This window comes from Mustela erminea, chromosome 13, assembly GCF_009829155.1.
Source record: "Mustela erminea isolate mMusErm1 chromosome 13, mMusErm1.Pri, whole genome shotgun sequence".
Classification (NCBI taxonomy): domain Eukaryota; kingdom Metazoa; phylum Chordata; class Mammalia; order Carnivora; family Mustelidae; genus Mustela; species Mustela erminea.
The window spans coordinates 5,481,844-5,496,562 of NC_045626.1; the positions used below are offsets into that span (position 1 = coordinate 5,481,844).

Below are 14,719 nucleotides of genomic sequence, written 5' to 3' on the forward strand. Positions count from 1 at the left end.
ATTTTAGAAAATTATGTTCTAACAAATAATGAGTCATATTAATAGATATATTTGGAATGTTCTTTAGAAACCCCAAATAACTCATGTTTAATAATTTTATACAAATGAAAAAAAAATCCTGAAAACTTCACCTTTAAGAAATCAGCACCTTATATTTTGAAACAATCTATTTACTAAATAGAAAAAAAATGCTTCTGAAACCTCCAGGATTTCTCAGTGATAGGCAAAACATGCAATATTTTTTTCAGTTCATAAATATTAAATACACTGGACAATTCTTTTATATAGTGAAATTCTTCTCTAATTACCCAGTTGGAGAGTTCTAGGACACCAGAAGCACGAAATGTCACTTAGTCTTTCTAAATCTTGATACCATCATGGAGCGAATTATCTTGCCCAACGTTATTGCAGATTTAAGCAACATGTTCCCATCACGTCCTCATTTCAGTGGTTGATCAAAAGGTTAGAGGTAGTGCTTCTTGATTTCAGCAAGGTATTGGGTCATAAACAAACAAACAAACAACAACAACAAAAACAAAAAACAAACTTGTCATTTTCTTGACTAGAGTAGGAAAAAATTCAGGCTATAAGATTGCACATTTAATCTCACTGATGATTACTCCACAGTGGACGATAGCTCTTGCCTTTGGTGAGAGGTTAAAGGTGCTTATTCAGTATTCTTTTCAGTCTTGGATGATAATACATTGAGAACTCCTATTTAATTTAAATGATACACATATAGAAGGGTTAGCTTATATGTTGGAGAATATTATCAGGTTTTTAAACAATATCACTAAAGTCTTCAGTTTTTATCAAAACTGTACCATGAAAGATAATGGGGGAAAATGAAATTATCTATCTTTATCTTTCAAATATTGACTAAAACAACAGTAGTATAGAAGAACCCTAACTCCTAGGACTTCCTGAAGTTGTATTTCATTCAAATTCATTTTGAGCCAATACTTAAAAAATAATAATAATGGACAAGAAAATAGCTTAGCAGTATTAGCTTATATTAAGGAAATTGAAACAAACAACTCAAAGGAGATCGTCTCGTGGGAAGATTGCTGATGACATAATCTGTTCTTTTCTGGGTTTTGTGAATGAGGAGGAGAGTAATCACTTAGAAGAGGCTGAGCTGGATTCAGGAGCCACTGGAAACATGAGACCAGGTCAAAGGAGGAGAAGTGTTTATCTTAGAGATTTTGTTGTTGTTTGAAATGTGATAACTACCATGGACTTATGTTGGTTGGATGGATTAATGTCTGAGAGCTGAGATTTGTTTGCTAGATTGTAGGGAAGCATCTAAGTGAAATTCAGGAAAAACATGTCTAGCTCATAGGAATGCTCCAAAACTGAATGGATTCCCATGGAGGATATGGGCTCTGGCTGGAGAGTGATCGGTCGGAAAATGGATCATCATGTTACATGAATGGGGGAGGGGGAATGTCCGTGTTTAGTAGGGAAAGGACTGGTAAACCTTGAAGGTCCCGTTCAACTCTAACAGTGACTGAGTTCTGTGAGTATTTAGAATTCTGCTTATGCAGGAAATGGTGAATTATATCATACGGTGCAAATGCCATTAGAAGTATTTCTATCTGAGCTAAAAAATAGAGTTTTCGTGCGTGTACGTAAATGATCTCCAGAAGTCCTTCAAGTGGGTGGACATTTCAATGTTGAATTCAGAAAAAAGCTTGGCCTTCTTCGTCCGTGGGAGGAAAGCACACCAATCCTTTATATTCCGGCACGAGGGGTGGGTTATCACTCTCATTTCAATGGTGAGTATTACGAGGCTTTCTCTGTGATTATCTCATCACTTTACAACAAGCTTCGATTAGAACAAATTTATCCTCTGCGTCATGTTGCCTATGCAGCATTTGAATATTCTGCTTTTTCTTGATTTTTTGGGCAGCTAAAACTGGGTGGAATCTACCATAGCATATGCCTAAAATCAAAGCCATCGTGTGATGAAGGATGTGGGGATGGACTAAGTCTATCTGTATTGAAATCAAAATGTTCCAGATACGAGATGATAATTCCAAAACAACAAGAACAGAACTTCAATTAGTGCTACTACTCAGAAATGAGTGGTTATGTCATTTTAAAGGCTCTTAATGAGGAAACAAAGGAATTCTATTTAGAGAGTTTCAAGTTCCACAAATGGTATTGTTTTATTCAATATTAGTGCCTGGGAGAGTATGTTGCATTACATTTTTGTTTTTCTTGATGATGATAGGTATAAAGTTTATATAATATAGATCATATACATATATAGCTTATAGATAATATAACTATATATAATTACATAATACACATTAATATTCATATTTAATATATTTCTTTAATTTTACTCCATACACACCTGCACACATATGGAGTAAAGATTAGAATTACGACAGCAACGACCAGCTTTGTCATAGTCAAATAATGAGTTTTTCTTGGTTCCCTGATTCCTTGGTTCCTTGGTTCCTTGCTGTTGTTCTTGGCTCCTTGATATTTTTCTTGTTTCTCAACATTTATAAGGTAGTATTCCGCAGCGCAGTTTTCAAAAGTGCTTATAGCACATTCAACAATATTCTAATATCTGTCAAAGGTCTTGGGACCATATGATGTATTTTTTTTACTGTAATTGATACCCCATGTTTCATTAGTTTCAGGTGTACAACTTAGTGATTTGACAGGTTTATACACGATGCTGCGTTCAGCACAAGGATAGCTCCCGCCTGTCCCATGCCACCCCTGTGACAGTGTCATTGACTGTAATCCTTGTGCTGTGCCTCTTATTCCCACAATTTACTCATTCCATAACTGGACACGTGTATCTCCCACCCTCTTCGCCCATTTTGCCCAGTGCCCACCCACCTCCCTGTTAGTTCATTCTGTGTATGTAGAGATCTGATTATGCTTTATGTTTGTTATATTTTTAGGTGTTAAAGGACAGCTTAGGGTCCATCTATTTCAATCCCAAACATTTTGTGAAGTGAAACGGAATAAGAAAAGATCCAGGAACTTAACTGAATTTCCCAGCACACCCTCAACTCCATGCTTAGTGACTGAACACTACTGTGGCAAGGACTGAAGACCAGATTCCGAAGGTGCTAAGCTCATTAGCTTAGGATACCTTTGTCCCTTGTAAGGAATGACAGAGCTCCCATTTTCTAAAGATGATCATAATAAAGGTGGCAATAACAATAGATAGCACTTACACATCACCCATATAGCACAGATATGTCTGCACTGGTTTATATGTTTACAAAGGGAGCTTTGATCCTCTGGTCCTATCTGCTGCACCTGAGGTCTACATGTCATACGAACATGCTATGATCATACCGTAAACCACTTCCATATGACCTACAAGATTAGATGCATGTAAAATTATGACAAGGGACTTCTACTCTGGAACATACTAATCTGGAGACTAATGCAAATAGAAATATACTTTCAATCATCATATTTTTGCATTTGTATCTGAATAAATTCCAGAGAAGGGAAAGTAGAGAGAGAGTGGGGAGAGAATCTCAAGCAGACCCCTTCTGGGCATGGAGTCTGATGTGGGGATCCATTCCATGATTATGAGACCATGGCCTGAGCTAAAATCAACAGTCAGTTGCTTAACTGACCTGCCACGAGGAGCCCCAAATCACTTTTTATAAGTCATCGATTTTGCTCTCAAGAGTCACTCAGTTTTTTTAGAAATTTAATTATTGTTAGTATAATTTCAATATTAAACATACTTAATATATGAAAATTCGTAACCAATTATAATGGACTTGTACAAATACACATAAGGGAAATATCATTGAAATGTGTTCAAATTGAGCTGCCTGCCAAACTTTTCGAGACTTTCTGTGTGACATAACTTTGCAATGCCCGGAAGGGAGGAATGGCGTGGGAATGGCGTGAGCAGTCCTGAAGCTCCGCCTTCTGTCACTCTTCTCTCATGAGAGGTTTTGCACAATAAAACCTTAGTCCTTAATCCTTGATTAAGGAATGACGTATTTTTGTTAAAAACAGACAAGTAAAAAGAGGTGAAAAACAAATTGTCCGTTTTCAGGTTGTAGCATGTTGTTTAAAATAATTTGCTGGGGCGCCTGGGTGGCTCAGTGGGTTAAAGCCGCTGCCTTCGGCTCAGGTCATGATCGCAGGGTCCTGGGATCGAGCCCCACATCGGGCTCTCTGCTCAGCAGGGAGCCTGCTTCCTCCTCTCTCTCTCTGCCTGCCTCTCTGCCTATCTCTCTCTGTCAAATACATAAAATCTTTAAATAAAATAAAATAAAATAATTTGCCAAAATGACATAATTTATTTAGTTTTGTATTATTTTGTGACAAAGACTGTATCAAATATAAATGATAGGTTTATTTACAATGAAGACATACATACAGTAGCATCTAAATTCCAAGGAAAACTGATTTGAGGGGTGCCTGAGTGGCTCAGTGGGTTGAGCCTCTGGCTTGGCTCAGGTCATGATCTCAGGGTCCTGGAAGCCTGCTTCCCCCTCCCTCTTGCCTGCCTCTCTGCGTACCTGTGATCTCTTGCTCTCTGTCAAATAAATAAAATCTTAAAAAAACAAAACAAACAAACAAACAAACAAACAAAAACACAACTTTTAAGTTGAAGGATTCCATGGAAGGCAGAATTTTGAGATGAACCAAAAGATCCCACCTCTGGGTATGGAAGTCACTCACATCTCTTTCCTCTTGAAGTAGGTAGAACCCATGAGAACCTTGGGATATCATTCAGTGATTCAGTTGCATTCTATGGCAAAAGTTATTTTGCAGATGTAACTACATCCCTTAATCAATTGACACTGAGTTCATCATACGAAGATTACCTTGGGCGGACCTGAGTGATCATGTGAGCTCTCTGAAATAAGGTGAAGCCTCTGCTGCTGACCTACAGAAAGAGTGTGGACAGGTACATTGTGAACTGACTCAGGGAGCTCAGAGCATCTCTGGCCACCAGCTCACAAGCAAATGGGAACCTCAGTCATAGGACTGCAAGGAAGTGAATTCTGCCACCCAACTGAGCGAGCTAGTGAGAGAACCCTGGACCCAGCTGCAAACCACAGCCCCAGCCAACACCTTGTTTGCGCCTTATGAGACCCTATCAGAGGGCCCAGTGTCTAGGCTTCTGACATTGTGTGGTTATAAATGGGTATTGTTTTAAAATCCTAAACTTGTGGTGGTTTGTTACAAGGCAGAAGTGAAGCTCTGAATTTGGTGCTGAAAGAGAGCTGTTGCCATAACAGATACCCAAGATGTGGAGCAGCCTTGGGTTAGGTAGGCGTCAAGGGTTGGTTAAATTTTGAGGAGCATGACAGAAAAAGCCGAAATTAGATGGACACAGTAAATCTGGACTCAGAGGGCTGCCAGGGACAGAAGTGGGAGGGGTATGTTGTTAGAAACTGGAGGCTGGGAAGTCTTTGCTTGGCAGTGGCAAGAAAGCTCAATGAAACTGTGTCCTGCAGACATGCAGCAGGCCACCTGGTGAGTGACTAACAGTGACCATGCGGCAAAGCAAATTACCGCGGAGGGCATTGAAGGAATAGCCTGGTTTCTCTTGTTGCTTGCAGAAGCTTGCGAGGGGAGGGGGACACATGGAGGGGAGAACCCTTAAGCAAAAAGCAATTAGGACCCAATGATTTTGAAACATGTCAGCTTCTCTGGGTGGCAGAGGTGTTAAAAATCAGAATAAGTGCTGAATGCCGGCAGAGAGTTGAGGTGGGATGCGTGACTGTAGAGCCTTTGCTAAACGACCAGAATCAGAAAAGCACAGTGTCAGTAACAGAAGGGCCCTTTCCAGAGATGAAAGGTGTGCCTCATGGATCTTTCAGTCAAACCAGAGGCCATCCAGGAGGACAAAGGCCATGACCCTCTGTCACGTCAGCAGGAGACAAGGAGAGACGCAGGATCGTCTCAGGAAGAGTTTGGGTGAGTATTTGAGGACACAACGCAGTGAGTTTCAAGCAAGGTCCTTGGGGTTCTTGAGGAAATCACTCTAGCAGAAACACTTCCAGTTTGGACTGAAAGGAGTAGAGTACCGAGGAGAAGATATCATTAGAACCCCTAAATTCTTGTGGCAGGAAGCTGCCAGCTAAAACTGCTTAACTGCCAACATGTGGCACCTTTCAAAGAAAGGAAGAATGACTCCAAAAGAAGCACCAAGAGCCTGGAAGGTGAAGCCCAAACCATCAGAGGGCTTTTCCTAGGACTGGAAACATAGTCCAGTGCAATCCAGCCTTTACCCTGCCGAACTTCAAAACTATTACTATTTACTCTCCATTCTCCCTGTTTCCAGCCAGAATCTCTATGTCCATTACGCTGTGCCTCTCCCACCATTGTGTTTGGGGTGTTAAGGTAGGTGGCTTGTCTCTTGGGTTCCCTGGGTCTCTGGGTGGAGGGGAAAAGGACCCCAGGGGCTGCAGTTCAAGGATGGCACCCAGCAGCCTCTTCTGCACCACATTTAGATGGTTTGGACACGAGGTGTGGGCCTTTGAGTGAGTGCTGCATTGTGACGTCACTTGTGGGAACCTTCAAAAGGGGAGAATCTGTTTTGCATCCATGAGGGAAGAGAAGCACTGGGAGTCAGTGGGTGGGCTGTGATGGGCAGAATTTTGTGATGACCCCAGTATTTCCACCTCCTGCTATTCAGGCCTTGTATATAACCCTCCCCTTGTGTGCAGGAAGAATCTGTATCATGGGATGTCATGTTCTATTTTGTGACAAAAAGGATTTTGCATAAGTTGATTCTGAATTAATCAAAAGGGAGACTATCCTGGTGGGTTGGACTCTAAACAAAAAAATATTGACAATAGTCTTTAAGCTCTTTTAAAAGAAGTTGGAAAGGTCAGGAATGGAAGAAGTCAGAGTAATTCTAAGCTGTAATGAATACTCCTGCTACCTTAAAGAAGCACGCTGACCAGTTATAGAGAAGGCGAGGTGGCAGAGTAGGGTGGGTGGGCTTTGGGAACGGAGAATGTCACCCAGTTGAGAGCCAGGAAAAAAGGAGGAGCCTCAGTACTTATAGTCCCAGAGACTGAGCTCTAACAACAACTTGAATGAGCTTGAAAGGACCCTCATGTTGCAGTTGAGTCCCAATCCTGCTGCCTCCCTGATGTTGCCTTGTGAAACCCTAAGAAGAGAACCTACTCAACCCAGACTTCTGACTTACTTAACTGTGAGATGTAAGTGGGTGTTGTTTTAAGCCAGTAAGGTTGTGGTAATTTGTTAGTCATCAATAGAAAACCAAACACCTTCCTATTGTAATGATGTACACTTTTGAGTGCAAGAGATAATCTAGATGTCCATCTACATATGTTACTTACATATATTAACTAATATATTATTATTTATTAACTGTTTATTGCCATTTCTAGAAATTTGGTAGTTGAGATGTGACAAGGTAGAATGGTAGGAAATACATAAAAATAATCACTCCAACATCAGCTTGACCCTAAAAGTTAAGTAACCACCACCACTATGTTATTAACTTAGTCATCAGGGTTTTCATTTTGATACTTGCTTGTATGCTTTCGTTTGTTCTTTTGTTACTTCTGCAAACATGTGAGCACCCAGGCGCAGAAATGAATAGATGGGTTGCTACCGCACTCACTCAAACTGAACTCCAGCCTGTGACTCACTTCAGAAAATGTGGATTTCTGTCTGGTACTCTGCACCACACTGTGACCACATACGTCCTCGGTTACTTTAGTAAGTTATCCACTGAGACACTGTATTTTAAATGCCCGGTTCTTTTCTTGTAGGGGATTTTTCTTCTCTCCCAGCCTTGGTTTAGATTAGTAGAATCTTTATGCTTCTGCCACAGTGATCAGTTATTATTTCATGGTTCAGTTTTATTATCCTTTCTTGTCTGGAGCATACCTTGGTGCCTATCTGCCTCTTGTGTACACAATTTGCATTCTGTCCTCGATAGTGTGCCTTCCCAGTTTTGCAATATACAAGTACACTTGTCATAGGACCTCGGTAAACTAACTTTGGTAGATCCTAAAGGGGGAAAAGTATATAGATATTTGATTATGAATGTAAAATGCACCAAGTTCAGTGGCACTCTGAGATTATACATCAGAAAATATTGATGATGATCAAACTCACAACAATAATGTCCTCTCCAGAAAAAGCAAGGCCAAACACACTTACAAGGTTAGGGTAAATGGTAAGACTGAAAAGCATTGTATTTACATGTATTTCATGAAAGGAGAAAAAGTGGTATTTATTACAGGCAGCCATGTTACCGGTTATAACACAGACCAAAATGTAAAGTGATGTGTTTACTGATAGAGATCTCCAGGCCTCACTGTTATGGCTTGGTGTGTTTTAAAAAGTTTAAGACTACTTTATTGATGCAGGAAATATTTACTTATATCTCTCCTACAGCTGCATCCATACCAGATGGCATAGATTGAAAGATCAGTAATACACAAAATAGGCTGGGAAAATTTCTGCACATATGTCTGATTTGGGCCTGTCTTCTAAAACAGACTTAAAACACTTTACAGACAAGGGAACATATCAGATAGACAAATATACAAATTTTAAGATATATATTATTATAAAAACATAATTAAAATTCAAAAAGGAAAAGCTGAATTGAGCAATTGACAACAGAAACTGCAGGCAGTGGGTAAATATTCTGAACTGATAAGGAATAAAGATTGCATAAGATGATTAGAGAAAGTTATATAAGCATACCAAAAGAAAATGGGGCAGATAAAGTGAAAATTTCATATCCAGAGAAGCTAAATGACTTGTTGGTACAAGAAACACACACCTATCCATATTAGTGAACAAAGAGATGTAAATTCCAATAGGAAAAAGACATCATTTTCATCTATCAAATTGCTTTACAAAAATAGCAATAATAAAATACCCAGTTTTGGAGATAGTGTAGTAAAATGAGAATAGATGTCTGATGGTACAAAAGGGGAAGTTTTACAGGTTTAAAAATTTTTTAAAAGTGTACTGGGTGGCTCCGTTGGTTAAGCATCCGGCTCTTGGTTGCAGCTCAGGTCATGACCTCAGGATCCTGGGATAGAGCCCCACAGTAGGCTCCCTGCTCAGGACAGAGTCTGCTTGAGATTCTTTCCTCTCCTTCCTCTTTTTGCCATTCTGCTGCTCCCCTTACTTGCATGTTACCTCCCCCGCGAAATAAATAAGTAAAATATTTTAAAAAATCATAAAAAACAAAAAGATTAAGAAATAAAATTAAGATCTCTCCTGTAGATCTAAAAAATTAACCTAAGAGTATATATATTAGTACATCTAAGTACATTTAGAATCATTTAAAAAAATGAAACTTGCTTAAGTTAATGGTTAGGTGGTTCTTGGAACATACATATGCTCTTTTCATACTTATGATTTGTGTATTTCTATCAACATGTGTGATAAATGTTTAATATAAAGTATCTACTATATATGCAATGCATGTGTGTAGAAGGAAATGCAATTAAGGTAGTAATAGTGATTATTTTTAGGTGATGAGGTTTTTTGATTCTTGATGTTTTGTGATTTTCCTACAATGAACATTTTTTGTTTTTGTAAGTATTTTTTAAAGCAATAAATAAAACATTTGACATAAATGATTTTCTGAAGGGATGTATTAAATCTGAGAAGAGTATATATGCCACATCACACACACACACACACAGATTTTTAGGTAGGTTCCATGCTCAATGTGGAGCCCAATGCGGGGTTTGAACTCATGACCCCAAGTTCAAGACCTGAGCTAAGATCAAGAGTTGTACATTTAACCAACTGAGTCACCCAGGTGCCCCATATATACATTATTTTCTATATTGAGAAAATCAAGACACATCTACAATGTCAGGAAATGATATCCGATCAAGAGGTTTTTTGGGGGGTTTTAATAATGCCAACACATGAGGACAGGTCACTGTCTTATGACCAGCTCTTTTAGACTAGATAATTACCATGGTCTACACTAGAACTTCTCAAATTTTTACCTCTAAGACCCTCTCACCTGATGGCTTGTGTATGGCATGACAGATGCTCATGGGTAAGCCTCCATTTTTGTAATGTTCTTAGAACACTAGTGCTCATGTAGTCCTTCCTCTGCTGGGTGACGTGAGTAAATCTTTGAGTTTGTGCTGATATTTGAGACGTTGTATGTAATTAGAAAATGTTGCTTTTGGGTCGCCTGGGTGGCTCATTGGGTTAAGCCTCTGCCTTTGGCTCAGGTCATGATCTCAGGGTCTTGGGATCAAGTCCCACATTGGGCTCTCTGCTCAGCAGGGATCCTGCTTCCCCCTCTCTGCCTGTCTCTCTGCCTACTTGTGATCTCTCTCTCTCTGTCAAATAAATAAATAAAATCTTTTTTTAAAAAAAGAAAGAAAGAAAGAAAAAGAAAAGGAAGGAAGGAAGGAAGGAAGGAAGGAAGGAAGGAAGGAAGAAAGAAAGAAAAAAAGAAAGAAAGAAAGAAAGAAAGAAAGAAAGAAAGAAAGAAAGAAAGAAAGAAAGAAAGAAAGAAAATGTTGCTTTTGCTCCATTTCACAAATCATGACTCAGGAGTTGCTGGGTGTCCTGGTGGAAAACCACTGCCCTGCCATGTCAGAGATCTCATTTGTTCACTTTTCCCATTTCTGACCTTCCTGACCCTGACCCTGTTGCGATGTTGTTTGGCCACACCTACATCAACAGTTGTGTTCTGATTACCCTCAGAAATAAGCTACTAGGTTTAAATATATGTTTTTAAATATATGTGTTCAGAACAGAGCAAATGGTGGTTGCCTATCCTGTTAATTAATGGGATAATAACATTATGGAAATTTTCATAGCCAGTAGTTTCTTACTTGCAAATTTAATGACGACTTTGAGCAAGGAATTATAATATAAACTTGTATAGTCTGCTAGGGACCCAACCTTCCTTTTAAAGCATGTGGTTGAGTCCAACTGTAGCATAAAGAAAACAACTATCAGAGATATTTTAATATTTGAAGTTAATTATTGGTGGGCATTTATTATTGACTTGGTCATTTAACTCCAATTATGTTTTTAAATAGTATGCATGTAGATATACAGGTCAATGGAAAATTAATATTTTAAAATCAATTTCCTTGGGTGACTTTTTAGACTAAAATATTCAAATCATGTTGGTTTCTATATGTATTTGTTGAATTACTTAGAAAATTTTGCAAAATTTTCATTGAACTTTTTAGGTCAACGTTGTCTTTAGTTGTCAGTCTGCTGGGGAGCCTGTGCACAAGAATAAAGGCAGTAAATTCCTTCTAATTTTTGGTAGACTCCTCGGGGATAACATATATTGATTTCTTTGATTCTGACTTTACAGCTGGTGTAGTTTATGTCTACCATGGAAAGTAGACTTTGTATAAACATTGTATGCAGACAGAAAACTATTGTTCTGAATTGTTAGCCTTTGAACTAGGAGAATCACAAACTCGAGGTTATGATGGCCCATGTTTTCTCCACTCTAATCTTTATTTACCTCAGTTCCCATTTTTCGGACTTGGCATGTTTGACAATGAAACCAAATATAGTAACTTTAACAGAACAGCATGTCTCTACAACTGTTGCAGACATGGTTACAATAGTCATGAAAATGAAGCCTGAGACACATGTCCAAGTACAATAACCATCAGAGTACTGACCCCAAAGAACGGTAATATCCTCCTTATGGTCATGCAGTCCTGTCTGATTACAGATGATGAATAAATCATCATGTAGCCGACCCAAGGCAGATGTAACATAGTATAAAAATATATACTCATTCTTGGAATCAAACAGAATGGATAAGATCATGATGTGGTTCATGTCCTATGTGAAGAAAGAAATGGCCTCTGTGGAATATACTTTTCTCATGAAGATGCTTTTCTTTTCTTAATATAATGTGTTTTTGGAGACATAGCAATATGTGATTCTAGCAGAAAGATTGGGGAAATCTAATAAATGTGAGTGGGATTAGACTGAAATTGTGAATAGATTTTCTTGTATTTAAAAGAGATTAAAATGTATCTTAATAATACTGGATATTTTGACAGATAACTAAGTCACATTGGAGCATAGAGTTTTGGAGGCAGATACTGATCTTTCAAAAAAAATATTTGAAGATGATAAAGGAGGCAAAGAGAAGAGGCACAAATCTATTTCTGGCCTGAAATCTGGTCATCATCTTTCAAAAAAAAAGGTCATTTTCTCTAATTGCATAGCCTCAGGGACCTTTTAAGTTTAAAATATGGCGGCAGGGGGAGTTTTTCCATTTATTTTAGGGAAAAAGAAAACATTTGTTTTGGGGACAATTCTAATGGCCATATATACATATTATATATATAATATATAATATATATATAATTTTTCTGTAATTAGAATATCATGATTAAAAATGATACTTAGCAGCAAGCTATACACTTTTGAATCCAGTTTTTGAAGTTTTTGAATTCTTACTCAGATGCTTACTCATAATTGTTATCTCTGATGGTTTAGATTTTTCTTCCCTTTAGTTCATTAAGAAAAGTTTACCTCTTTCTTTTTTTGAAAAAAAGATTTTATTTATTTATTTGACAGACAGAGATCACAAGTAGGCAGAGAGGCAGGCAGAGAGAGATAGGGGGAAGCAGACTCTCTGCTGAGCAGAGAGCCCGATGCGGAACTCGATCCCAGGACCCTGGGATCATGACCTGAGGCAAAGGCAGAGGTTTTAACCCACTAAGCCACACAGGCACCCCAAGTTTACCTCTTCCTTAGAAATTAAAATGATCATCAGAATTTAATGGAAAGTTTGCCCTCCATATCCATTTTATTATTGAAAAGTTTTTCTCTGATGCCCGTCAGTCAACCGGTATTTAGTAAGCATCTCCAAAATGCACGTGTTATTCAAAGCCCAAGTGATAAAGCAGTGAATAAGACAACTCCCTTGCTTTACCTTTTTAAAAGAGGAGGAAAAAGATGTACGGGTACATTAAGTAAAGAAGATAAACTCTAATCCTAATAAGTACTGTGGGAAAACAACAACACTGGGTAACATGGTGGGCAAGGGTGTGGCTCTGGGGGTCCCAGGGTTATGGTGGGTGATGTTGGAGTTCAAGAGGCAGCTGGGTCAGTATTTTGGAAGAGCAGAAGGGGTCCTGAGAAGTTTGGGATTTAATCTAACCTTTTAAAGTAAGGTTTCAGAGTGTTTGAAAGTGGGGTGAACCATGGTCTGATTTATAGTTTTAAATGACCAAGTTTCCTCTGGCGGCTGTGTCCATGCATCTGCTATAGGAGAGAAGTTGGTGACAAGTGCCCGTGAGCCACCTGTACCAGTGGAGACGACGGCAAGAACTTGGTAGATGGATTGATGATAGAGAGATAGATAGACAGAGAGATAGGGCAGAGACAACTAAAGGCTTTTTGGATGTGGGTATTGAGGGAGAAAGGGCCCAAGAATGACCTCAACCTTCAATGTTAAGGGCCGAGAGGATGGGGGATAGTCCTGTTCCTTATTAACGTCAGGAAGGTGTGAGGGGAAGAATGGGTTGGGGAAAGGGTAGTTAAAGAGGATTAAGTTGGCAGCTGTTTCTGCAAGCCTGTCCACACATTTTCCATTTGAGATGGTACTTAGAATCCCAAGTGGAGATGTTATATAGGAGTTCGATGGTTTGGTATAAAGCTAGCTGGGAGACAGAGCCAGAAGGGTGAGCCCAGGAGAAAAGAGAGTGTCAGAGACTTTAAGTCTGCTGGGATCCCCTAGGGGAAGACCATGGATAGAGAAGAGAAGGGGCCTCGGATAGTGACCCTGGAGACTTGACTACAGGGTTCTGAGAGGCAGAGAGAAAATCCTCTCCGTCATCTAAATCAATTAAAATTATTGAATAAAAGTAATTGAATTTCCAACTATGCTCATTCCTTAGTATGAATTCATTACTTAAATATATAATGCGGATATGTATCCCATTTACATATTTATGATAAATTTAAGCTTTATTTCCATCTCCCAGGCAAAGGAGGGAGGCTGATAGGCTCTAGAGCATCTTGAGTGTCAGAAAGTTTTCATAAGTCAGTGTCTTCAAGGCTGATAAAAGTTGAATTAAAAAATGGAAGCAAGGACATGTAAGTGTTCTCCAAGCTACGCCCTCACTCTCCTGCAGCTCCGCACATTTCTGTGACCATTTCCACTCCAACTTCACATGGGAGAACTCACAAGGGATAATGACGAGAAGTAGAAGACCCAGTGATATGGGTGTGTGAGAGTGTGTGTGCATGTGTGGCTGCAACCACACAGGCCAGAACAGAGCGGTTGGGCTTTTGACAAACTTCACGTCAAAGAAGTTGAAGCACCTGAGGCAGGCGAGAATCTGGAGTTTGTGCATGGAGAGAACAAGACTCGGGTCAGGAGGTGTGGAGGGAGCATCTGAGCTGTCGTTTATACGGTAGAATCAGTAAAAGGATCATCACTTCTATTTCTTGGTGGATTATCACATCCTTTGACTTTTAACGAACCCACTAATGATAGTTTTATTAACCATAAGACACACGTATTTGAAGTATCCGTATTCAGAAAGAAATCTGCCAGTTTCTAATTTCCTTTTTAATATTCCCTAAGGGTAGCATTTAGTGAATTACCGAATTTAAAAATAATGCAACTGGGTGAAAACATTAATTTGAAAAGAGATGTGAACGCTTATGTTTACTGCAGCATTATTTACGTAGTTAAAGTGTGGAACAAGCCCAAGGGTCCCTCAGTAGATGA

General features: G+C 39.0%; 1 protein-coding gene across 5 annotated transcripts in view; it reads left to right on the forward strand.

Moving 5' to 3' along the window:
- Positions 1-14,719, forward strand: part of NETO1 (neuropilin and tolloid like 1) — a 125,207-nt gene that overhangs the window by 76,304 nt on the left and 34,184 nt on the right. The gene's annotated exons all lie outside the window — the stretch shown is intronic.